The sequence below is a fragment of the Trichosurus vulpecula genome, chromosome 8, assembly GCF_011100635.1.
Source record: "Trichosurus vulpecula isolate mTriVul1 chromosome 8, mTriVul1.pri, whole genome shotgun sequence".
NCBI lineage: Eukaryota > Metazoa > Chordata > Mammalia > Diprotodontia > Phalangeridae > Trichosurus > Trichosurus vulpecula.
This window is the reverse complement of record NC_050580.1, coordinates 244,186,437-244,208,813: the sequence shown is the minus strand read 5'-3', so window position 1 is coordinate 244,208,813 and position 22,377 is coordinate 244,186,437.

Genomic DNA, 22,377 nt, shown 5'->3' with positions numbered 1-22,377 from the left:
GCAGCTGTTCTCTGTCTAGTTGCTCTACTGAATGAGTAGGAGGAAAGAAAGAAGCTTGCTGTATAGTCAAAAGATTTTAGAATATAGACAGATGCAAACTTCCTCCTGTTTTTGAGAGATAGGACCTTCAAACTAGGAGATGTAGCTACTTATTACATTGCTTCAGTCTGCGAGCCTTTGAACTTGGGTTTGGAGACTGGTTTCTTCTTCCGATGAAAACTAAAAAGATTTTCTCTCTGAAGCAGTTTTTAACTTAATTTAATGGTCCTATTATCACTTGTGAGTCACTTCATAGATTAGTCACCAAATATTTGTTAAGTGTCTACTAAGTGTCTAGGTGTAGCTAGGTGGTGCAATGGACTGAAAACTGGGCTTAGAATCACGAAGACATCCTCAAGAGTTCAAATTTGACCTCAGACAATAGCTTCTGACCTGGGCAAGTCATTTAATCTTGTTCACCTCAGTTCCCTTTCTGTAAAATAAGCTGAAGAAGGAAATGGCAAACCAGGTCAGTATCTTTGCCAAGAAAACCCCGAAATAGGATCTCAAAGAGTTGGACACAACTGAAAAGTGACCGCACCTAGCCTACATTGCTAAGTGTCAAGAACTGTGCTAATGTTGGAGATACAAAAAGAGGAAAAAGATAGTGCCTGCTCTCTGATGGAGGAGACTACATGGAAACAACTATGTACAAACAAGCCATATATAACATTAATTGGAGGTAAGCAGCTGAGAGAAGGCATAGACTTATCTATGACTGTTGCTCTAAATAGATATCTCTATACAGATATCTTTTCAGTTATGATCATCTCCACACATTACAAATCCAGGCAAATGCTGGAGCTCAGAAGAGCTGATTGTTAAGTTCTCAATGTGAGGATTTATCCCTCAGAAATCAGTGAACAGTACAAATCAGGGGCGTGGTTTACTGTTCTGTTGATTGTTTAGATTTGATAAAGTGATGGAAGAAAATCCTAATAATACACATTAAATATAAAACTGTGTTATGTGTTCTTTTGTTCAGTCTTTTTCATGACTACATTTGGGGTTTTCTTAACAAAGACATTGAAGGGTTTGCCATGTTCTTCTCTAGTTCATTCTACTGATGAGGAAACTGAAGAAAACAAGGCTAGATAACTTGACTAGGGTCACACAGCTAGTAAGTGTCTGAGGCCAGATTGGAACTCAAGAAAATAGACCTTTCCGACTCCAAGCTCAACATTCTATCCTCTGTACTATCTAGCTGCCCTATCATGTATTTATACAGAGCCAATTGTTAAGTATTAACCAGCAAAACACTGACTTCTGACTCAATTACTTTGTCTGGACTTTACCAAAGTTCCATCTTGTCCTCTATCTTCTGTGTATTCCTTAGGCATAAATTATCCATTTTTAGCATCGAAATATTAATGGTTAGAAGGTCTTATGGATCAAATAATAAAATCAAATCAAACAAACAGATCAAATAATACAACCCCATCATTTTATAAATAATGAAATCAAGACCTGGAAACACTGAATTTAAGTCTATCAACCACAGCCAAGTGAAAAGTTAATTGGAAATATTTTTTTAAAAGTACAAATAGAATAGAATATAGATAAGGCTAATCTAGAGTTTTTCAAGTCAATATATGCTTACCAGGATCCTTATGTAGTCTTTAATGGTTCCCCATTTCTATTTGAGTTTGGTACAACTGTTTTAGATTATGAAACAAATAAAAGTTTACAGATGAGTAACATTTCTAATTCTTTTTAAATTTTTTTCTTTACCACTACAACTGGAGTTGTTGTGCAATTACATAAAACTCAACAAAGCTGGCACATTATTGAAAGTGGGTTTAATGGAGCATAAGAACTCAGTGGTAAATCAACATTTTCATATATAATGTGAACTAAAATATCCCTGTGATCACAGGTGATACTCACTTGAAAGACCAAATGACTGGGGCGGAGCCAACATGGTGGCTGGAAAGCCGGGACTTGTCTACGGCTCTTCCCCAGGACCCTCCAAACACCAATAAAATGGCTCTGAACAAATTCTAGAATTGCAGGACCTGTGAAATAGCGGAAGGAAGCAGGGCTCCAGCCCAGGATAGCTTGGATGGTCGCTAGGTAGGGTCTATAGTGCACAGAGCTGGGAGAGGAGCAGAGCAGAGCCCAGTGTGGGCTGCACCTGGGATAGCCAGACCAGGAGCCAGGTGGAATAGGCCCTATGTTTCAACAATCCAGCTAGCAGCTTCTGTGGGGGTGTAAGATCCACCTACAACCAGCACCCAGAAAGCTGCCAACATGCTGTAAAAGCACAGGTTCGTTAGATCTGCTTAACTAAGGAAAGCAAGGTTAAGGGGTTTGACAAGCTTGCTTTAATTCAGCATACAAATAACTTTCACTTAGTCCAGGGGAGAAAGCCTGCACCTTGAACTTCAGAACAAAATACAGACAAAGTACAAACATCAACAGACAGACCTTGTCTGATTCAAATCCCAATACATAGTTACCAGAGTTTAACAAAGTCCCAGCATCTGGGTTACAAGCTGGAGGGCTCCTTAGCTACAGCTGCTTGGAGTCTCTGCATCAGCACCATCATGAGTGAGAGCCCCGAACAAATTACAAACAGACAGACCCAATACAATTCATAGTTACCAACATCTAGGTTCAGCCCGGGAGCTCAGAACAAGGGCTAGCCCAGAGTCACTCGTGCCACCACTGCTGTGGGTAAGAGCTCCAAAGAAGAGGAAGCCAACCCCTGTTTTTATATCTTTTTCAGGGTCAGGGGTGAGTCACACATGCGACTCACCCACGTGACCTAAAATCGTCACAAAGAGGTGACTTAAACCCACATGGTCTAAGAGCCTCTGATGTCCCAAACCTATCACTCAAACTCATTTGTAAACTAGGCCCTCCCCTGAGTTAGCCCCACCTTGGGCCCCACCTTAGTTAGCAATCCACACCCACATAGGTTTTACACCTAATACGGTTTGGGCCTGGGGCTTAGCACCTAGTAAGATTCAATGAAATACACTCAATTACTCAAAGGAAACAAACCAAACTTTTCAAGGGCACTTGTTGAACTAAATGATAAGAGCCCATTTTGCTTACTAACACACCCTAGCACCCTGAATCAGTGAGCTGTGGGAGTTACCAGACTTCTTAACCCACAAACACCAAAGACAACACAGAAGGTTAGTGGGAAAACCTGCTGGGGACAGAGTGAAAGGAGTTTGCAGTTTGGCCACCACCCCAGGGGAAGCAGGGTTGGTGCAGTTACAGAACTACAGCTGCAGTTGCTTCTGGCCCCAGGCCCACCTGGTGAGAGGAATTAAGTGCCAGATTAGAGCAGGAGTGCAGAGCCTGCTTAAGATCTGAGTCAGGTCTAGGTTGGTGGTTCTTGGGGGAGGAGGAGTGCTGGTGTGACAGAGCTGGCTGTACAGAAATAGCTCTGCAAACAACAATGCATCCCCTCAAGCTTGGAACGAAGTATTCTCTACACTACAAGCAGTCATAGCCCAATGAAAAACTGAAGGGTCAAGTAAGTTGGCTGAGAACATGGCCAGGCAGCAAAAACGCACCCAGATTCAATCTCAGACTTTGGATTCTTTCTTTGGTGACAAAGAAGACCAAAACATGCAGCAAGAAGAAGTCAACAAAGTCAAAGAGCCTACATCAAAAGCCTCCAAGGAAAACATGAACTGGTCTCAGGCCATGGAAGAGCTCAAAAAGGATTTGGAAAAGCAAGTTAGAGAAGTAGAGGAAAAATTGGGAAGAGAAATGAGAATGATGCGAGAAAACCATGGAAAAGAAGTCAATGACTTGCTAAAGGAAATCTCAAAAAATACTGAAAAAAATACTGAAGAAAACAATACCTTAAAAATAGACTAACTCAAATGGCAAAAGAGCTCCAAAAAGCTGATGAGGTGAAGAATGCCTTGAAAGGCAGAAGTAGCCGAATGGAAAAGGAGGTCCAAAAGACCACTGAAGAAAATACTACCTTAAACATTAGTTGGAGCAAGTGGAAGCTAGTGACTTTATGAGAAATCAAGATATTATAAAACAGAATCAAAGGAATGACAAAGTGGAAGACAATGTAAAATATCTCATTTGAAAAACCACTGACCTGGAAAATAGATCCAGGAGAGATAATTTAAGAATTATTAGACTATCTGAAAGTCATGATCAAAAAAAAAGCCTAGATATCATCTATCAAGAAATTATCAAGGAGAACTGTCCTGATACTCTGGAGCCAGAGGTTAAAATAGAAATTGAGAGAATCCACTGATCACCTCCTGAAAAGGATCTGAAAAAGAAAACTCCTAGGAATATTGCTGCCAAATTCCAGAGTTTCCAGATCAAGGAGAAAATACTGCAATCAGCCAGAAAGAAACAATTTGAATTTTGTGGAAACAATCAGAATAACACAATATCTAGCAGCTTCTACATTAAGGGATCAAAGGGCTTGGAATACGATATTCTTGAGCTCAATGGAGCTAGAATTAAAACCAAGAATCACCTACCCAGCAAAACTGAGTATCATGCTCCAAGGCAAAATATGGATTTTCAATAAAATAGAGGACTTTCAAGTTTTCTCAGTAAAAAGACCAGAGCTGAATAGAAAATTTGACTTTCAAACACAAGAATCAAGAGAAGCATGAAAAGGTAAACAAGAAAGAGAAATCATAAGGGACTTACTAAAGTTGAACTGTTTTGTTTACATTCCTACATGGAAAGTTGATGTATATGATTCATGAGACCTCAGTATTAGGGTATCTGAAGGGAGAGACAGAGACAGAGAGAGACAAACAGAGAGAGACAGAGAGACAGAGAGAGACAGAGAAAGACAGAGACAGAGAGAGACAGAGAGACAGAGAGACAGAGAGAGACAGACAGAGACAGAGAGAGAGACAGAAAGAGACAGAGAGGGACAGAGGGCACAGGGTGAGTTGAATATGAAGAGATGATATCTAAAAAATAAAATAAAAGCAAGGAATGAGAAAGGAATATATTGAGAGAGGGAGAAAGGGAGAGATAGAATGGGGTAAATTATCTCACATAAAAGTGGCAAGAAAAAGCAGTTCTGTTGGGAGGGAAGAGGGGGCAGGTGAAGGGGAGTGAGTGAATCTTGCTCTCATCGTAATTGACCTGAGGAGGGAATAACATACACCCTCAATTGGGTATCTTACCCCACAGGAAAGAAGGAGGAAGGAGATTTAAAAAAAGGGGAGATGATAGAAGGGAGGGCAGATGGGGGAGGAGGTAATCAAAAGCAAACACTTTTGAAAAGGTACAGGGTCAGGGGAGAAAATTGGATAAAGGGGGATAGGATAGAAAGGAGCAAAATATAGTCTTTCACAACATGAGTATTGTGGAAGGGTTTTGCATAATGATACACATGTGGCCTATATTGAATTGCTTGCCTTCTTAGGGAGGGTGGCTGGGGAGGGAAGAGGGAAGAAAATTTGGAACTCAAAGTTTTAAAAGAAGATGTTCAAAAAAAAAGTTTTTGCATGCAACTAGGGAATAAGATATACAGGCAATGGGGTATAAACATCTATCTTGCCCTACAAGAAAGTAAGGGAAAAGATTAGGTGGGGAGTGGGGTGACAGAAGGGAGGGCTGACCAGGGAATGGGGCAATCAGAATATATGCCATCTTGGAGTGGGGGGAGGGTAGAAATGGGGAGAAAACTTGTAATTCAAACTCTTGTGAAAATTAATGCTGAAAACTAAATATATTATATAAATAATGATTTACAAAATATTAAAAAAACACAAAAAAAGAAAAAAAAAAGGAAAGACCAAATGACTCTTAAGGAAACAGCTCCTTCATGCATATGTTGTACAATTTTAGTTGACTATGAATAAATGGAAGTTTTTTTTTGCTTATAGAAATCGATACATAAGATGTATAGGAAAAGTTGAAATTATTGTATAGCCCATGCATTGCTTCTATAGGGTTATAGTAGCCTGTTGCATAATGGGGCCACTTTACAAATTTTGACCTTCTGACAAAATAAGCTTCTTCTCTTCTAATCTAGTCCCCTACAGTGTTTTTCTGAAAATTTAGGAATGGTTTACAATTTCGTTTATCCTCATCATTGGCATTTCATCCAAAAGAACACTGGTCTTTCCAGTGATTTTAGTGAGGTGATGATGACTCCTGTAGGTAATGAACCAAATGCCATTCCCCACACCCCACCTCCCAGTTCATTAATTCCAAGCCCCCTCAACTCTCCTACCCCCAAATTTCAACCAAATATCACCCAGCCCTTCTGCTATGCCCTGTCAAATGCCTGTTCCATAAGAAACAAACTTTCCATCATTCTGTTTTCTTCATCTCCTACTCCTTCAATGTAATAGTTAATACTGAAACCTGCCTCCATTTCTCTCATAACCCAAAGTACCTGGCATGTAGTATGCAATATATAAATGCTTATTACCTTCCTTTTCTTCCCTTCCCTTCCCTTCATCTGTAAAATGGGGATATTGTACTTGCACTACTGAACTTACTGAGTTGTGAGGAAAATACTTTGTAAGTCTTGAAGTATTATAAATCTGAGTTACTGAGAGAGTACAAATTGTATTTCCTTGGGCAGTTGTGGGGACGTAGAACATTATAATAGAGGAAGGCAATTCATATTGGATTTCCTTGATCTCTTTACCTATGATATCTGTCATTATTTTACCTCATTAGTTTTAGAGCTTCATAACTCAGGAAGCTATTTTTCTAAGAATCAGGAGGGGCCCTTCCCTTAAGAGGATGTCTCGTCAAAGAATGTCAGAAGCTCAGAGTGAGAAGCTACTGAAGAACTCATCTGATCTGGCCTGTACCTGAACAAGAATTCCTTTTACCAAATATCTTATTTCAAAGTCTTTGAAGACTTCTATTGAGGAGGAAAGTATGACCTCCTGAGCTGACTCATTCTGCTCCAGGAAAATGCTGTTTTTAAGGAATTTATTCCTTATGTTGAAGCCTAAATATGTCCCTTTGTAACGAATGCATATTGATTGTCCCAGTGGAATGGATAGATGAGAACGATTTGTTCCAATGACCATGAAGGTGGTTGAAGCAGGTACTGTGGAGTGCTTAGAGCTTAGTAAGACATCGAAGATGCCGAAGTCATCCACTGTATCCCAGGTCATAGCCAGTTCATCTTGCCACTGGACTTCAATGATTTTGGAAGAGAGAGCGAGGCTGAAGATTAAGTCCAATTCACGTGCAAGTCAATACATCACCTGTGATGTGATTGGTCCTGTTTGAAAATGGAGGACAAACAACAGCAATGTTACTTAAACCTGCCCTGCTTCCCTCACCTACCTCCTCCACTGATGATACAACCTCCTTGGCCATCTTTTCCAGTACTGGTTGCACCTTCGCTAATTCTCGTCAGCTCCCTGGTAGAGGTGGGGGAGCTGGAATACTCCTTGCGTTCCAATGACACTTCTAGGGCTTTTCTCTGTCTAACTCACAGTAATCTCTACTTCTCTGAGGTCCATGCTATTCATATCTACCACCCAATCAAAATCCTCATAGCTATTTTCCACACACTTTCAAGTCACCTCCTTCCTTCTTCAATGAGTTCAGTATATTACTCACAATGAGTTCCTTCCTTCTTCAATTATTTCAGTACATCACTCTCTTCCTCATCTCCTGCCCTCATACTTGGAGACTTCAAAAGAGATATTTCACTCCCCCTCAAACAATTAAACCACTCAGTTTCACAACATACTTTCTATGACCTACTCCTCCATCCAGGCTGAGCCACACACAAAGATGGTCACACCCTTGATCTTGTAATCACTCACAAATGTATTACCTCCATATTAAAAAATTCAGAAATCTCCTTATCTGACCACAATCTACTGGCTTCACCTCTTGCTCTACCTCACCATCCAAAACATTACTCTTTGTCCATGCTCATCATCAACTTTTCTGCATCTCATAACATTAGAGAGTTGAGTGATCAAAATAAGAAATTAAGGGGAGCAGGTTTTCTAGTTATTTTGTCTCCATTTAAGTGATGAAGAATTAAAGTTGTTGGTTACCTAGAGAGACAGATTTACGATGAGGCCAATGAAAATGCAATATATTTATAATAATGGCTTTACACTCATTTCAATGAACGCAAATTAAGAACTACTTTTCATCAGACTAGGTGCTAGGTTCTGGGGATATAAAAACAGAAATAACAGTAGCCCTTGTCCTTGAGTAATCTTAAATTTAAGAATAGACATAAGGGATATCAGTGGGTCAATCTATGATTAAGAAAAGGAAGCGGGCTGCGATGAATACCCTCAATGCTTCATTAGTACTCATTTTAAAATAAATAAATCCAGAGGAAGAACATAAGGGATATTATATTGTATTGAGATAAACCATATTATATTGAGATATGCCAATACAATAAACATAGACTGCATGCCAAAGAAATATGTCAATGAGGATGCAAGTAACAACCACTGAAAGGATCAAGAATATATCCATATACAAAGTGGCCTCTGAGCAGAATTTTGATACAAGGAATTCTAAGAAGCAGAGGTGAAGAGGGAATGCATTCCTCTCCCTAAACAAGAAGGTCTTTTGTAATGGTGCTCCTAAATTGGAGTATGTGTTCTATCAGGGGTACAAGAAGCTTGTAATGAACTATGGGAGTATTTAATTAACAACTTATACAAGGTGTCCCAAAAATCTGAATATAATTTTAAGCAAAACTGTTTAAAGCTTTTAAGGTTCTAAGAGCTTAATATTGAATTCAGAATTTTGGGATGCCCTGTATTATGTTATTGAGATTAAACAGTCCAACATTTTCAGGATGAAATTCTTTAGGTTATTTATTTTGTAGAGGTCATTCTTTTTTTCATGTTAAGACATCACAGCACCATTTTATTTAGAATATTTCAGTTTATAAAAATATGCTTACTACTCCAAAGAGCATACTTCAGGAATAAAAGAGAAGAGTTATTGGTTGAGGCATACCGGGGATGTGTGTGTTGTGTGTGTGTGTGTGTTTCATTTTCCTTCTGCAATGCCTCAATTTGAGTGGTGACAAACTGGAAAAAGAAAATCTCACTGGATGAATTTCTCTCAGTGAACTGTGTTTACTCTCCTCTGATCTTTGCACACTCTTCTCTGCTTGGTATAACACATGCAGTGCAATTAACTTTGGTGTTTTTTGGTAGAGGTAGAGCTCATTCTTAATAACAAGTATTTGACATCCTGATGGTGTCTACAAAGAATTTCTGCATTGTCTTTGGGATCACCATCAATTTTAATACTTCTGAGGATGCACAATCGGAGGACAGGTAAAGTGCCATATTTTTATTTTTATGTGAACATTTAAGATAAATTCTTGAAATTAATTTTCATTCATATTGATTAGGGGCATGGGAAATTTTACTAAAGGCCATTCTTCTTCAGAGAATCTCAGACTCTTGGAATTAGAAGGAACCACCTGAATCATTTAGTCCAACATATCTGAGTCTCTACAATACCACTATGAAATAATGAACTAGCTTCTACAGTGAGGAAAGATTGCTCTTTATGGTATCAGAGAATATGGATTCAAATCCTACCTCTGTCACTGAGAACTCTGTGTGACATTGAGGAAATTATTTAATGTTTTTGGGCTATGGTTTCCTTTTCTGTAGAATGAAGATGTAGGAATACATGGCTTCTAAAATCTCTTCTAGTTCTAAATCTATGATCCTATTCTCCATGACAGTGAACAAGGGCTAAGTAGTTTCTCAGTTAACCTATTCCAATCTTGGACAGTTTCTGATTAGTTTTCCCTTATCTCCAGTCTAAATTTGTCCCTATACAACTTCCAGTTATGAATTCTAGTTCTCTCATTTGGGACCAAACAGAACGAGTTTAATTCCTCCTCTGGGCAATAGTCTTTCCAGCTCCTGAAGACAGCTATTGTGTCCCTCCTAAATCTCTTCTTCAGGCTAAACATCGTCAATTTCTTCGACTAGTCTTCATATCTTCAAATCTGTCCAACAACATTTCAATGGGTCTTCAGCAACACTCCAAATATTTTTTAAAATTTCATAGAAATAATTGACTAGTGCAAAATAAATCTTCAGTCATTATCCCCTATATGGAAAATTATTTTGCTTCATGAATAAATAAGGAAATATTTGGAGAACACAGACCCTATGCCAGCGAGAACAAGAAAAAAGCCATTGTTAAAGTGCCATTGTGTCTTCATAACATATCTGGGAGGTAGGTCCTATTAATATCCTCTTTTTATAGCTGAGGAAACTGAGGCAGACAGGTTAAGTGACTTTCCTAGGGTCACTTAGTTGTTAAATGTCTGAGGCTGGATTTGAATTCAAATCTCCCTTATTCCAAGTTCAGCACTCTATCTACTGGTCCACCCATCTGTAAGATCACCAAAAAAATCCATTATAGCATAATTTTCCTTAGCCATAGAATGGCATAATAATTCTCTTACTCCTTCATGTTCTATGACTTTCATGCAACTGTGACATTTTATGAAAATCCACACTTTATGATATATTTGACATTTTTGTTATTTAGTCATAGGAATAGTGATTAAATGGAAGCTAGGAAATCCTCAGATAAAAACCAAGAAGAAATTCTTGATTTTTCTATTGCTTGGCCCTCTTCCTAAAGCTTTCTCTGCTTCAAATTCCCTATTTCCTTTTTGAGATCCTCATATGGCATGGGTTTGAGTCATTCTGTCATGCTGTTCCCCTTCCTCTGGAGGTACTCTAGCTTGTTAACATCCTTTCTAAAATGTGGCACCCAGCCTTGGCTACAATGCTTAAGATAGGGTCAAATCAGGACAGAGCACAGTGGGTTTATCATCTCCCTTGTTCCTCTGCCTAGAGTTATATTCATGCAACTTGAAACTGTAATAATCTTTTGGGGAAATTTCAGTATGTTGTTGACTCATAGTGAACTTTCACTGTTTTCCCCAAAACTTTTAGGTCTTTTTACACATGGACTTATTGGTTGTGTGACTCTGGGCAAGTCCTCTAATATGTCTGGCCTTAATTCTTCTTCTGTTAATGGAAGAATATATTATGTAGTGTTTGAGATGAGCTTTAAAAGGAGCTAGGGATTTTACAAAGAAAAGGTGACTAGAGAGTGCATTTCAAGAATGGGGGTTGGAGGGAGAAAATTATCCTATGTAAAAGCACAGAGGTAGAATATCATGCATTAGAAATAGCAAGAATGTCAATTTGGCTGACAGCTCAACATTTCTTAAAATAAACAAGCCCTTAGTAGTGGGATAAATTAATTGACAAAATTCACTTTGGGTTTTCCCAGACACCCAAATTAAAAAAATATATAATAGCCATTCAATAAACTCCAAATACTTTCTACCCAAATACCACCCTGAAAAAATATTTTGTCATTTATAACCAGATGTGGTTCTAAAGACAACTAAATGTAGCATTTGCTTTTACCTTTAAATAACCACTCAAAGTTGAAATGCCAAAAGTCAAGGAACTCTGTCAGTGTTTGATCAGAGTAAGCTTCCCCAAATGCAATTTTCTGCCAAAATTTTGAAAGGTGGCCTTGGTGGGTTTGCCCAGTTTGCTAGATGGGAGACATAACAGTTTCATCCAAACACGCACAGCTGCAACATCTCCAGTCTTATTGGCAGCCTTAGGAAATTCACATTATGACTGTTCAAAATGTAGTATAATGACCTGACCCTGGGGCCTTTGTAATGGCATTGGAAGCAATAAAATAGGGGATCTGCAAGTGATGGTAAAATTCTAGAACTCCAGCTAAAAGGGAAAACAGTATTTCTATGAACTGAGAATTTTGAAAAAAAAAACAAAAGAACTTTGTGATTATTAAAATGTTTCATTTTAGAAAAGGCTACTTTTCTTCTAAGAGACAGAGAAAGCACAGGAATGGTGGCTGTGGAAACCCTTAGATTTTTAAATAGAGAAAAAAGAGAGAAATGAATCCTCAGTAGAAAGAAATGATGCAGTTTAGATTCCCCTTACTATTGTGCCTTGACTTTTTTTGTTCCTCCTCGGGATTCTTCAGCTACTGAAAGATTATATCTTCTTCCTCATACTTAGCTAATTTGGCTGCTGTAATAATGTATTGTTCTTGGAATATGAAGGTGATTTGGTTTTCCAGTGGTGAAGGTGGATGCACAGAGTCATTCTCATGCCTGATCTCATTGTGATAGTAACAGGAATATGGGACAGAACTATTGGGGATTATAGGTGTAATCTGTGCCCATAGATTAAAGGTTTGATTGCGTGTGTGTGTGTGTGTGTGTGTGTGTGTGTGCGCGCGTGCACGTGTTTCTGTTTTTTTTGTGGGAATCTCTGTGGGCCATAAGGATAAAGTTGGCTAGAGTGACTGCCCTTGTGATTTTGTTGGTATGGGGAACTCTTCTATGTGGAAACTCTTCCTACCAATGCAACATATCACCTTCTCTGCAACCCACAGTCTGAGAATTACCTAGAATAGAGGTGTCAACCTCATTGTCTATAGGTCGGTGGCTCATAACACTCCAAGTATAGCCTGAACCAGTTTGAAATATGATTGGGAAATATTTAACAAACTAAATAAAAATACAATGAAGCATAGATAATATTAATATGCGGTTTTATAAGTCAGTGTTTGGCCCACAGGGATACATATATGTGGTTTATTGGTTCCATTTTTATTTGAGTTTGACAGTGCTGACTTAGAGCAATAAGAGGATAACTGACTTGAACATTGTAACGTAGCCAGTATATTTCAGATGCAGCCATGGCCTAGTGGATCTAGAACTGGCCTCAGATCGTGGAGTGGTCCATTTTGTAAATCAATTCTAAATTCCTAGTCTCATTATCATTCCTACTCAAGTCAGTGAGATGGAAGGTCTAGAACATGAACACCATACTATTTCCAATCATTCTTGTTGAAGAAAGTCAACTTTTTCTCCTTGTTTGTATTCTTCAAGTGTAGAAAGGCACCTATTATGTCCTTCTTAAATCATTATCATTGCTGTGCCTTAACACCTCCTACTTCTTTGATATAAGATATGCCCTTCCAGACCGTATTCTAGATATGGTTCTTGTCATAAAAAGTGAGATTAATGATGTATATACTGAATTTGACTCTTTGAATTAGAATTTATAGTTCATCTTGTTTGGTACTATGAATTTTATATTTGCATATAATGTTCTGAGGTCTTGAGTTTTATTGCTGTTGCTGTTTTTGGATTTTTCTCCCTTTGCAAATTTCTTGGTATATTTATTGCTCTTTTTCTTCCTTCAGTGTGGCTACTGTCTATGGTATTTAGCTTAGATGCTATAAATAGATAGTTCCCATCCACCCCCTCTTTCTCTTTTCATAGTTTAAAATCAGTTTTTTTAGATTTTCAAAATTTCTGACAGATGTTTGGCCTACCCGAACTTTGACCAGCATTCCTTCTCTTATTTTAAGCCAGGGTCCAGAAATCCAAATTCCCTTCTCAGATATCACCTGTTGACTCCCCAAATTTGACTTTCTCTCTTGAATTCTCTTACTTTTATCAGCAATATTTTCCAAATTCCTTGTGACAGTGTAATATATGCCCATATAAATCATCAAAAGAGAATCTTCTAATTTGACAAGCATTGGGAGGTTTGGCCTCATTTTGGATACATATCCCAAGAACAGATATTTATCATTATTGTTAGGTCAGGTCATAAAAAAAAAAACAAAATAGTTTAGAAAACTGCCCACAAGCCCCTCAGCAGGAAGTCAGCAACCACCAGTATTTATCTCGCCTTCCTATGAACCTTGATTATTTTTCATTTGACAACAGCTGTGGTTCTACATCATCATATAAGCTGCTTCTTCTTCAGGATGTTCAGCTCCTTCCTGTTCAAGAAAAGCTTCATATCTATCATTTAGCTCCAAGAACTCAATGTTCTTTCTGAACCATATGCATCAAGGAGAAAATAAACACAAATATGGAAGCAATAGATGGCATTAACTCAAAAACCAGGAAGTAAGTCAGTTTGGTTAGAATTCAGAGAGTCAATACAGGAGAATAGTGAGATTAAAGTTTATAATGCAAGACTGGACCCAGATTGTAGAGTGCCTTGAAAATTTGTCCAAGAAGTCTAGACTTTATTTGTAGTCAATGGAGGCCCCTGAATGGTTTTAGTAGGGAGCTATAAGTCTACCCTCTACAAAATGAAAAACTGATAGATTTTTTAAAAAATTATTTTTACATTCTTTTAAAAAAAATTGGTTCCAAATTTTCTCCTTCTTCTCCCTCCCCCACTCAGTGAGAAGGCAAGTTATACATGAATCAGGTAGTTTTTAAGTAACTTTGATCAATAAAATCAAACTTTACTTCTCATCAATGTGAATATTCTTTCCATAGCTGTAGATCAGATATGACCCATCTCTTCTCGTTTTGTGTAATTCTTGTCTATGTTCATCCATAATCTTTAAAAATCTTCTACCCACCATAATGTCAACCTTTTTTCTGGTTTAAGAATGTTGGACACAAGATTGACATTTCAGCTGTCCATCCATAAGTGTGAGTTAATTGTGTTCTCAAAAGAACATTGCAGGTGACTCAAAGACAATAGAGTTATTCTTAAATTCTTGGATATCATCAGGATGTCAAATACATGGTACTAATGATGACTTGTATACAATAAATGCCCTAAGGAATATTATCCAAGAAATATATGATTGGAAAAAATAGAAGAAATGAGGTGAAAATGCCGTCAAGTTGAGGGATTCAGTAGGAATGGACATAACTACCTAGAATAAATCAAACTATGAATCAAGGGTTTCATCCGATGCAAGTGAAAGGAGTTGAGTATTTCAGTTTGAATCAGCAGTATAAGTGAATAAATGAGCTCTGGTAAATACCATAGCAGAAGCATTTTTAAGTCCAGGTATCTTCTTAAAGTCCAATGTCAGTAGTATATCCACAAGCAAAGAAGTAATAAATCTAGGAGCTAAGAAGAAAAATTCCACCAGAATTTCTAGGCAAAGAGAACAAAGATGAGCAGATTTAAATCTGTAAAATTACACAGATGGAACAAAGTGTGCTGAAATGACAGTTCCCTTACCTATTAAGGTAAAAAGCTAGTAAATAGTAAGATAAAACTAGTAATAAGGAAGGACAACTGCATCTAGCCCCAGAGGGGAAAGTTGGAAGGCAGCATATTTTTGGAGGTATGGTAGATTATCATCATTCCCAGTAGTTATGTTTTATAATGTCACTTTGAAGACTGAATTGGTGAATACTGAACTATTGCTCCTACTAGGGAATACAGGGTTAGGTTCCTGTGAACCTCTGCTCACAACATTTATTTTAGTACTTTCTAGAGTGACCTCCTACACAGATAATACACATCAGCATGTTTCATTTTTCTTTTTCTGGAAAGTGTTAATTCATTAACTTTGATGTCACAACCAAAAACACCATAACTCATGCTTAAACAAAGATTATGTAATACATGTATTTTTCTCTGTAAGACACATCACAGCTTTATTTCTCTTAGGAACAGTAGACAGCATCAGCATTATGCTTGGGGTCCACTGTAAAGTGAAATCACCAGTAAAAAGCATAAAAATGTGAAAAAAGCACTAAATAGAAGGCAAAAAGGATATTTATTTATAATAGGAGGGCTGAAAGAAGGGGGGAAAAATCACCTGGTTCAACCTCAGATGGGAATGTACCTGTCAGGCAACTCACTGTCCTGCTAATGTTCTCAAATGAGTGTGAAAGAGACATGAGTATAAGTTTGGGGGTTACAAGTAAATTTTGAAGAGTAGGAGAATTCACAAATACAGAATCTAAGAGTAATGGGGAACAACTTTTATTTTTCTTATGCTTATTTCACTCCTCCACCAGTGGTGATTATTAGTCTTGTCCATGGGTATCTTTCCTTTCTGCTCATCTCTGTTCTAGGTAACAACACATTTCTCCACACTTACACATTCTGCAATGTAGAAATCTCAAGAAATTTTAGGTTGTAAACTCCCGCTCCCCTTCGCCCCAGCCTTGTGCCAGCAGCAGCCAGTTCTTTACAAGTGTGAATACTTACATGTGTCCCAGACCGTGGTGAGATTCAGCTGGTTTGCCCCAGTTTGGTAGAACCTGTACCTAATTTTAGGTTGGATCCTCTGAACCGGTTGTTAGCAGGGGTGGGGCCTGTGCCCACCACTTCAGCGGTGGGGTGCTGCCCCCCTCGGAACCTTTGTTAATTCATCTGAATCCCATCACTGACCCCAGAGCGTTCTTCCTCTCCAAAGGAGAGTCATTCCCAGTTTCCATCTCCTCTTCATTCTCTCCTCCCCTCCCCACTCCCATCCTCAGGTAAAACATTACTAGTTACAGTTCTGGCCAAGACTCTATTAGCTTGTTCTTTTGCTCCCACTCCTAATGACTTGAGCTGAGCATCTGTAGGTTCTGACTTGTAGGGATCTGAATTATCCAGACTGATTATTCCTAGTTGAGTGAGCATTCCTAGCTCTGCTGCGTGCTTCCCTAACAAATTAACCAGATAACCATTGACATTCCACTTCATTTGGGGCTGTTTAGACACAGCAACAGTTCTGAGCAGGTAAAACAGTGTTTCAAGAAGCAGTTATATGTCTAAAACCTTTAATATTTCCTTTGAAAAAATGTAAAGATTTATAACCAATATATTTCTTCCTTAACTTTCAAATCATTTATATTTTAAAAGTAACCCAATCTGTAATATTTCTGGTTCATTTATGTTCAATTCCTCCAGGTAAGGACAACGAAAGTCTTTGTGAAAAGCCAAAAGAATAACTGATTATAACCTGAGGTCAGGATGACACTGATTGGTAAAACATCTGTGTATTTTAGAACTACTCAGTCATATTTATTCCGAGGTGCCTAAGGCACGTTTCCAACAATGATACTAAACAGAGCAAAGGAACCCTAGCTTGGAAAGATCTATGTTTGCCAGAGAGACTACTTCCTTCTTCTGTCAGTCATTAGACAGGTAGCTGAAAACATATAATCTGTCTTGGAAAAATGCAATGTTTATTAAAACACTGAGATCTTCTGAAGACAACTATCAGAGTAATTGAAAGCCAGATTTATTTTAAACTTATCTCATTAAGAACTTGTATTTGCCTGTCCCCAAAAGGAATATTCATCCAGAAAAAAAGTTTGAAATTAAACTTAAAGTCTACATTTTTTCCATTACAGTGAAACTTCTCCAGTAAGTTCATTTTCTTGATTTATAGAAGTGAAGAGAAAATAATAAAGAGAAGATTTATACAATTTAAAATTAAGAATAACAAAAGAAAGAATTTGCTGAGGAATTTCAGCCTTTATATTTAGACCAGGAGCAGAAGGAAGGAATCTGGAGCTTGTGTATTAGCCAAAAAAATGCTTCATTCAAAAATGTATCACAAACTTCCCATTAAGATGGAAACATGAAAGTAGCAGAAAATCCTATCTCTCTCATATAAATTTCTGCAAATATCTGAAAGAGACCTCAGAATGAGCAATGATTTAAAAAAGAAATAGAAATAAACTCTTTCTTCCATCTAATTCAGAACATCTCTCTCTCTCTCTTTCTCATACATACACAGACACACACAGACACACAGACACACAGACACGCAGACACACAGACACGCAGACACGCAGACACACACACACAGAGCAGAATTTGAAAGGCACTGGTTATGGCAATTTGAACTCCAGGAAAAATAAAATTTGGTGGAGCCACATGCAGAAGCTGCCCAAGGGAAGCTAGCTTGAGTTCAGTAAACTCCACTGAAGAAGCAGAGGAAGGGAGAATGGCTGTCAGGGAAACCTGCCTAAATACCACAAAATGGCCCTGAAACTAACCAGCACTCTGCATAAGGGAGTAACAAGCCAGCAAGAGCTCCAGTAATTAGGGACCTGAAGCCAAATGCTAGGCCAAGTCTGTCAAAATAAAATCAGAGGACAAAAAGAGACTACAGGACATTGCATAGGAAGACATAGCCTAGCCATGAGTTCCTTGGAGCCACAGCAAGAAAGAATGTCAATAGAGTATCTGGGCACTAGCACCAGAGAGATTGAACAGGAGGACTGAGACCACAATGATCTCTAATATCCCACTAGGGCCCATCAGTACCACAGAAGAGAATGGAACAAATTAAGAATTTAAGGAAAAAAAAAAAGACACTTACCAGCCAAGGACATAATCCTCTATGTATCACAAGAAGACCAAGATAGAAGCCAGGGACAGAGCAAGAGGGTAGGGCCTTATACCAGTCACCTCTTCTAAAGTGACTGCCATGGTGGCATCATGAATATAGAGGGAATAGGATGAAACCCCATCAAAGAATGCTGTAGGGGTCTAGCCTGAGCACAAAATCCAAATCCAAGAACTGATACTGAAAATTTGAATAAGTGGAACAAAATGTTGAATCTATTAAAGAAGGGCTAATGTTAAAAGAGGCCCAAGATACAAATTCAATAACAACTACAAGGAGAGCCTCAGAGGTGGAAAAATATCTTGGCCACCAATACTATAAAATTAGGATGAAGAAATGAAGTAAGCATTAAAAATGAAAATATAAGTAGAATTCAAGTTTAAGAGGAATAAAAAAGGAGATTAAATAATTTTAAACAGAACGTGAAAAACCATTCCGTGTTTCTTGCCCTGATCATAATTGACTTAATAGGTATCATGAGACATGAGCTTTTCAGAAGTGGCTACTTTGGGAGCTCTGGAAGTACAGCCTGTACTTTGAGAGGTATCCTCTATAGCCACCATAGTGCTTTTTGGAGGAGAAAAAACCACCAACTGGGAAACACAGGGACTCCCAAGGTAGCCATTCTCAAACATGCCATCTCTCATGATTTTCTGTTTGATCACCTATGCAAAAAGCAGAAAATTAAGTCACCTGAATATGATCATAGAGTGGAGAGGGGTGAGGTGAGGCGTGCCTTTCTCCCTCCTCTCCCCATGGTGTTCCTATGAGAATTGAAGGTCAGCAATTCTAGACACAACAAAATGAAGAAAATCAGATGACAAAGGCACACCTTTTAAAATGATGTAATATCAATTAAGTTGGGTATCTTTGATTGAGCCTTACTAGGTGCTAAACCCCAGGGCCCAAACCCCTATGCTAACCCTATGTGGGTGTGAATTGGTAACTAAGGTGGGGCTCCAGGTGGGCCCAACAAAGGGAGTTGCTAACTCCAGAACCAATAGTAAGAGCCTAAGTTCTGGTTGCACAGATGACGTTTGATGAAGTCTGAAACTGTATAAAAAAGAGAACAGGGTTATTTGCTTAAGACTCTCACTCCTGGAGGTAAGGGACTCTGGGCAGCCTCTGTAAGGGCTTTCCAGCTGAACTCAGATGTTAATGGTTCTCTTGCTAACTATGAATTGTATTTGGTCTGTTGATGTTTGTAATTTGTTTGTATTTGCTCTGAAGTTCAGGGTGCTGGCTTTTCCCCCTGAATTAAATGAATGATATTTGTATGCTGGATTAAATTGAGATTGTTAACCCCTTAACGTTTCTTTCTTTAGTAAATCAGATCAAAAGAACATGGGCTTGCAGCGTTCTGTGAGCTGGTTGTTGTTGGTTTTACACCCCCACCCCACAGCAGCTGCTAGATGAATTTTTGAAACAACTGATTAAGCATCAATCTCCACCACCATATTGGTAGAGAGGGAAGGACCATCTAGGGTTTGCCGATCATTCTAAAACTCCAAGTCTTTCATCACTGAGCCAAAATACATATGATCTGTTGGATGTGCGCCAAAGGAAAATAGATCAGCATCGAGATTCAGCTGTTTCCCACCCCCTACCCCATTACATACACTTATAGATTGATAGCTAAACCATCCATGTGTTTGGTAAACTTGTGATTGGTTATTTTATCTCTCTTAATAGCCTGTGTTACCTTAGGCTGATGGTCACCTTGTTATGCCACAATTCCCTCACATATCAGATAATAATAAGACAGATTTACATAGCAAAATGAAATTAATTTTTTGAAGATATTGAATGTAATAGAAGGAATCATTCAAATGTTAAAATTTTGCCACAATTTCCCTGGGGAGGGAGATGCACTGGTATTTGGCCAAATACTTGAGATTGGATTGTTTTAAACCATGTGGGGTATTACCTGAGGTGGTCTCATTCAATTTCCATTGCTCATACTTTTCTTCAATATGCCACACAAATAATACTTAAGACAGTCATGTCATTATTCCTTTTGAACACCACTATAGCTTTTTTCTAGATCTATATTCTGCAATTTGCCATAGATGTTACCTAGAGGTTAGGCAAGGAGCCAACCCTTTTTTGAGACATCTTTTAATCAAAAAGAATATTTAAGAAGAAACTTCGTAAAGATATTTGTACTCAACACTTTCTTAACCTCTGCTAACCTATATGGGTTCAAAGAGATTTTCGTTTTAATGTTATGAAAAACCTTTTTATAGAGTGGATTCTTCTGATGACTCTCACATTGAAATGCAAATGCGAACTTTCTTCCTAGTTTTTATGAAGCACCACATAAGCAAATATTTATAAGCTAATGATGTCGATATTTTTAAAAATCCTCAGTACATTTTTTAAAAGTATATGTTTCCATAGTATTTGCTTTTATGTGACTATGTTTTTTCTCCAAAAGATCAAGACTTAGAATATGACAAATAAAGTCAAATAGACTTTTCATCATCTGTACTACTTGTTAAGTCCCAACAGTGTTAGGCTTATTCATAAGACCAAAATGGGATCTAGTGATCAAAGGGGCCCATGGGATTAGCATCCATGTTCTGAATCTCATTACCTATTTCTCTATTTACTGAAGCCATGTCCATATAATGTTACCAAATCAATGATAACTTACTAATTGCATGTTTCAGATTATCTTTATAACCAACCAAATTCACTATGGTGTGGTTCATGTGAACAAAAAAGCAATAGTAAAATTATTTAGGTCTCATGACTATGGTCTAACCTACAAGGCCTTGGTTGCCACATCTTCATCCCCATCCTCCTCATCATCATCAGTAGCAGCATCAGAAGCAACAACAGCATCAAGGAGTTTATACTGTAAAAGATGATGAAGTATTTGGAAATCAGAGTAAATTCGATCCATCTGATCTGACTTCACTCTACTGAGATTAACAAGACTTAGCAAAGAAGGTTATTCCACATTTAAATGAAATGGAGCTCACTTAGTGAAACACATTCCTACTCATTTTACCTGCATCACTTAATTTCTAAATTTGCCAAAAAAGAACTATAAGAATATTTGTTTAATATATTTCCTGTAGTTATTTGCTAGTATTTTTTTTCAGTGAGATTGGTTTATATTTCTTTCTCTACTCTGTCTCTCCATGACTCTGCTATCAGGACAGTATATGACTCATTAAAGGCATTTGATAGAGTTCCTTCTGAAAATAATTTTTGAAGCATACATATTAATTGCTCCTCAAATATTCAATACAACTCACTTGTATTGAATTTGACCTAGGGCTTTCCCTCTCCTAGTAGTTAATTCATGATTTGCTTTATCTTTCCCTTCTGAAATTGTGTTGACAGCTATTTCTTGCTTTATTACTTTAGGTACCTTATATATTGTAGATACTCATATTATCAGTTTTGCTGGCATAGAATTGTACACTTTACAGATATTTTTTGTAAATTCATATTGTTCATTTTTACTTTTTCTAATTCCTTTTTCAACTACGTGTTGCTTTCAGTTGACCTTATTTCATACTATTTTCCCCTATTAAAATATATTAGAATCTATTTTCAAGATTATTGATTCTCCAAAGAAGTACTATTTGCAGTGGGAAGTGTAGAATAACCTTATTCTGGGGTCATGAACTTTTTTTATCATTGCTAATTGCTTTTGAAATGATGCCATACTCTTTTTGAGGCTCTGATCCCAGTTCAAACCTTTCTATGCTGAGTTTTTATCTCAAAGTATATAAAAAGTAAGAAAAAAGTACAACCCCTTCTGATAAAAACAACTTATCTCCCATGATGTCCACTCATTGCAAGACCCCTGAGACAAGACCCCTCTTGCCTCTCTGCACTCATTTCCCATTCAACAGATCAATAAGCATTTATTATACACCTGCTATGTAACAGGTACTGTGCTAGGCATTGAGGACATAGGGATAAAAGTGAAAAAGTTCCTGTCCTCAAGGAACTTCCATCCTGTTGGGGAGTGATATGTCTATGCTTAGAAATATATAAAACACATATAAAAGAGATTCAAGGTAAAGTTGGGAAAGAAAGAAGGCGACACTTGTATCTGCACTCAGCAGGACCAGAAAAGTCTTTATTCAGAAGCTGGTACTTGAGTTGATTCTTTAAGTAAGTTACAGATTTCAAGAGTCAGAGGTAAGGAGAGAGGGTATACCATTCACGGGTACA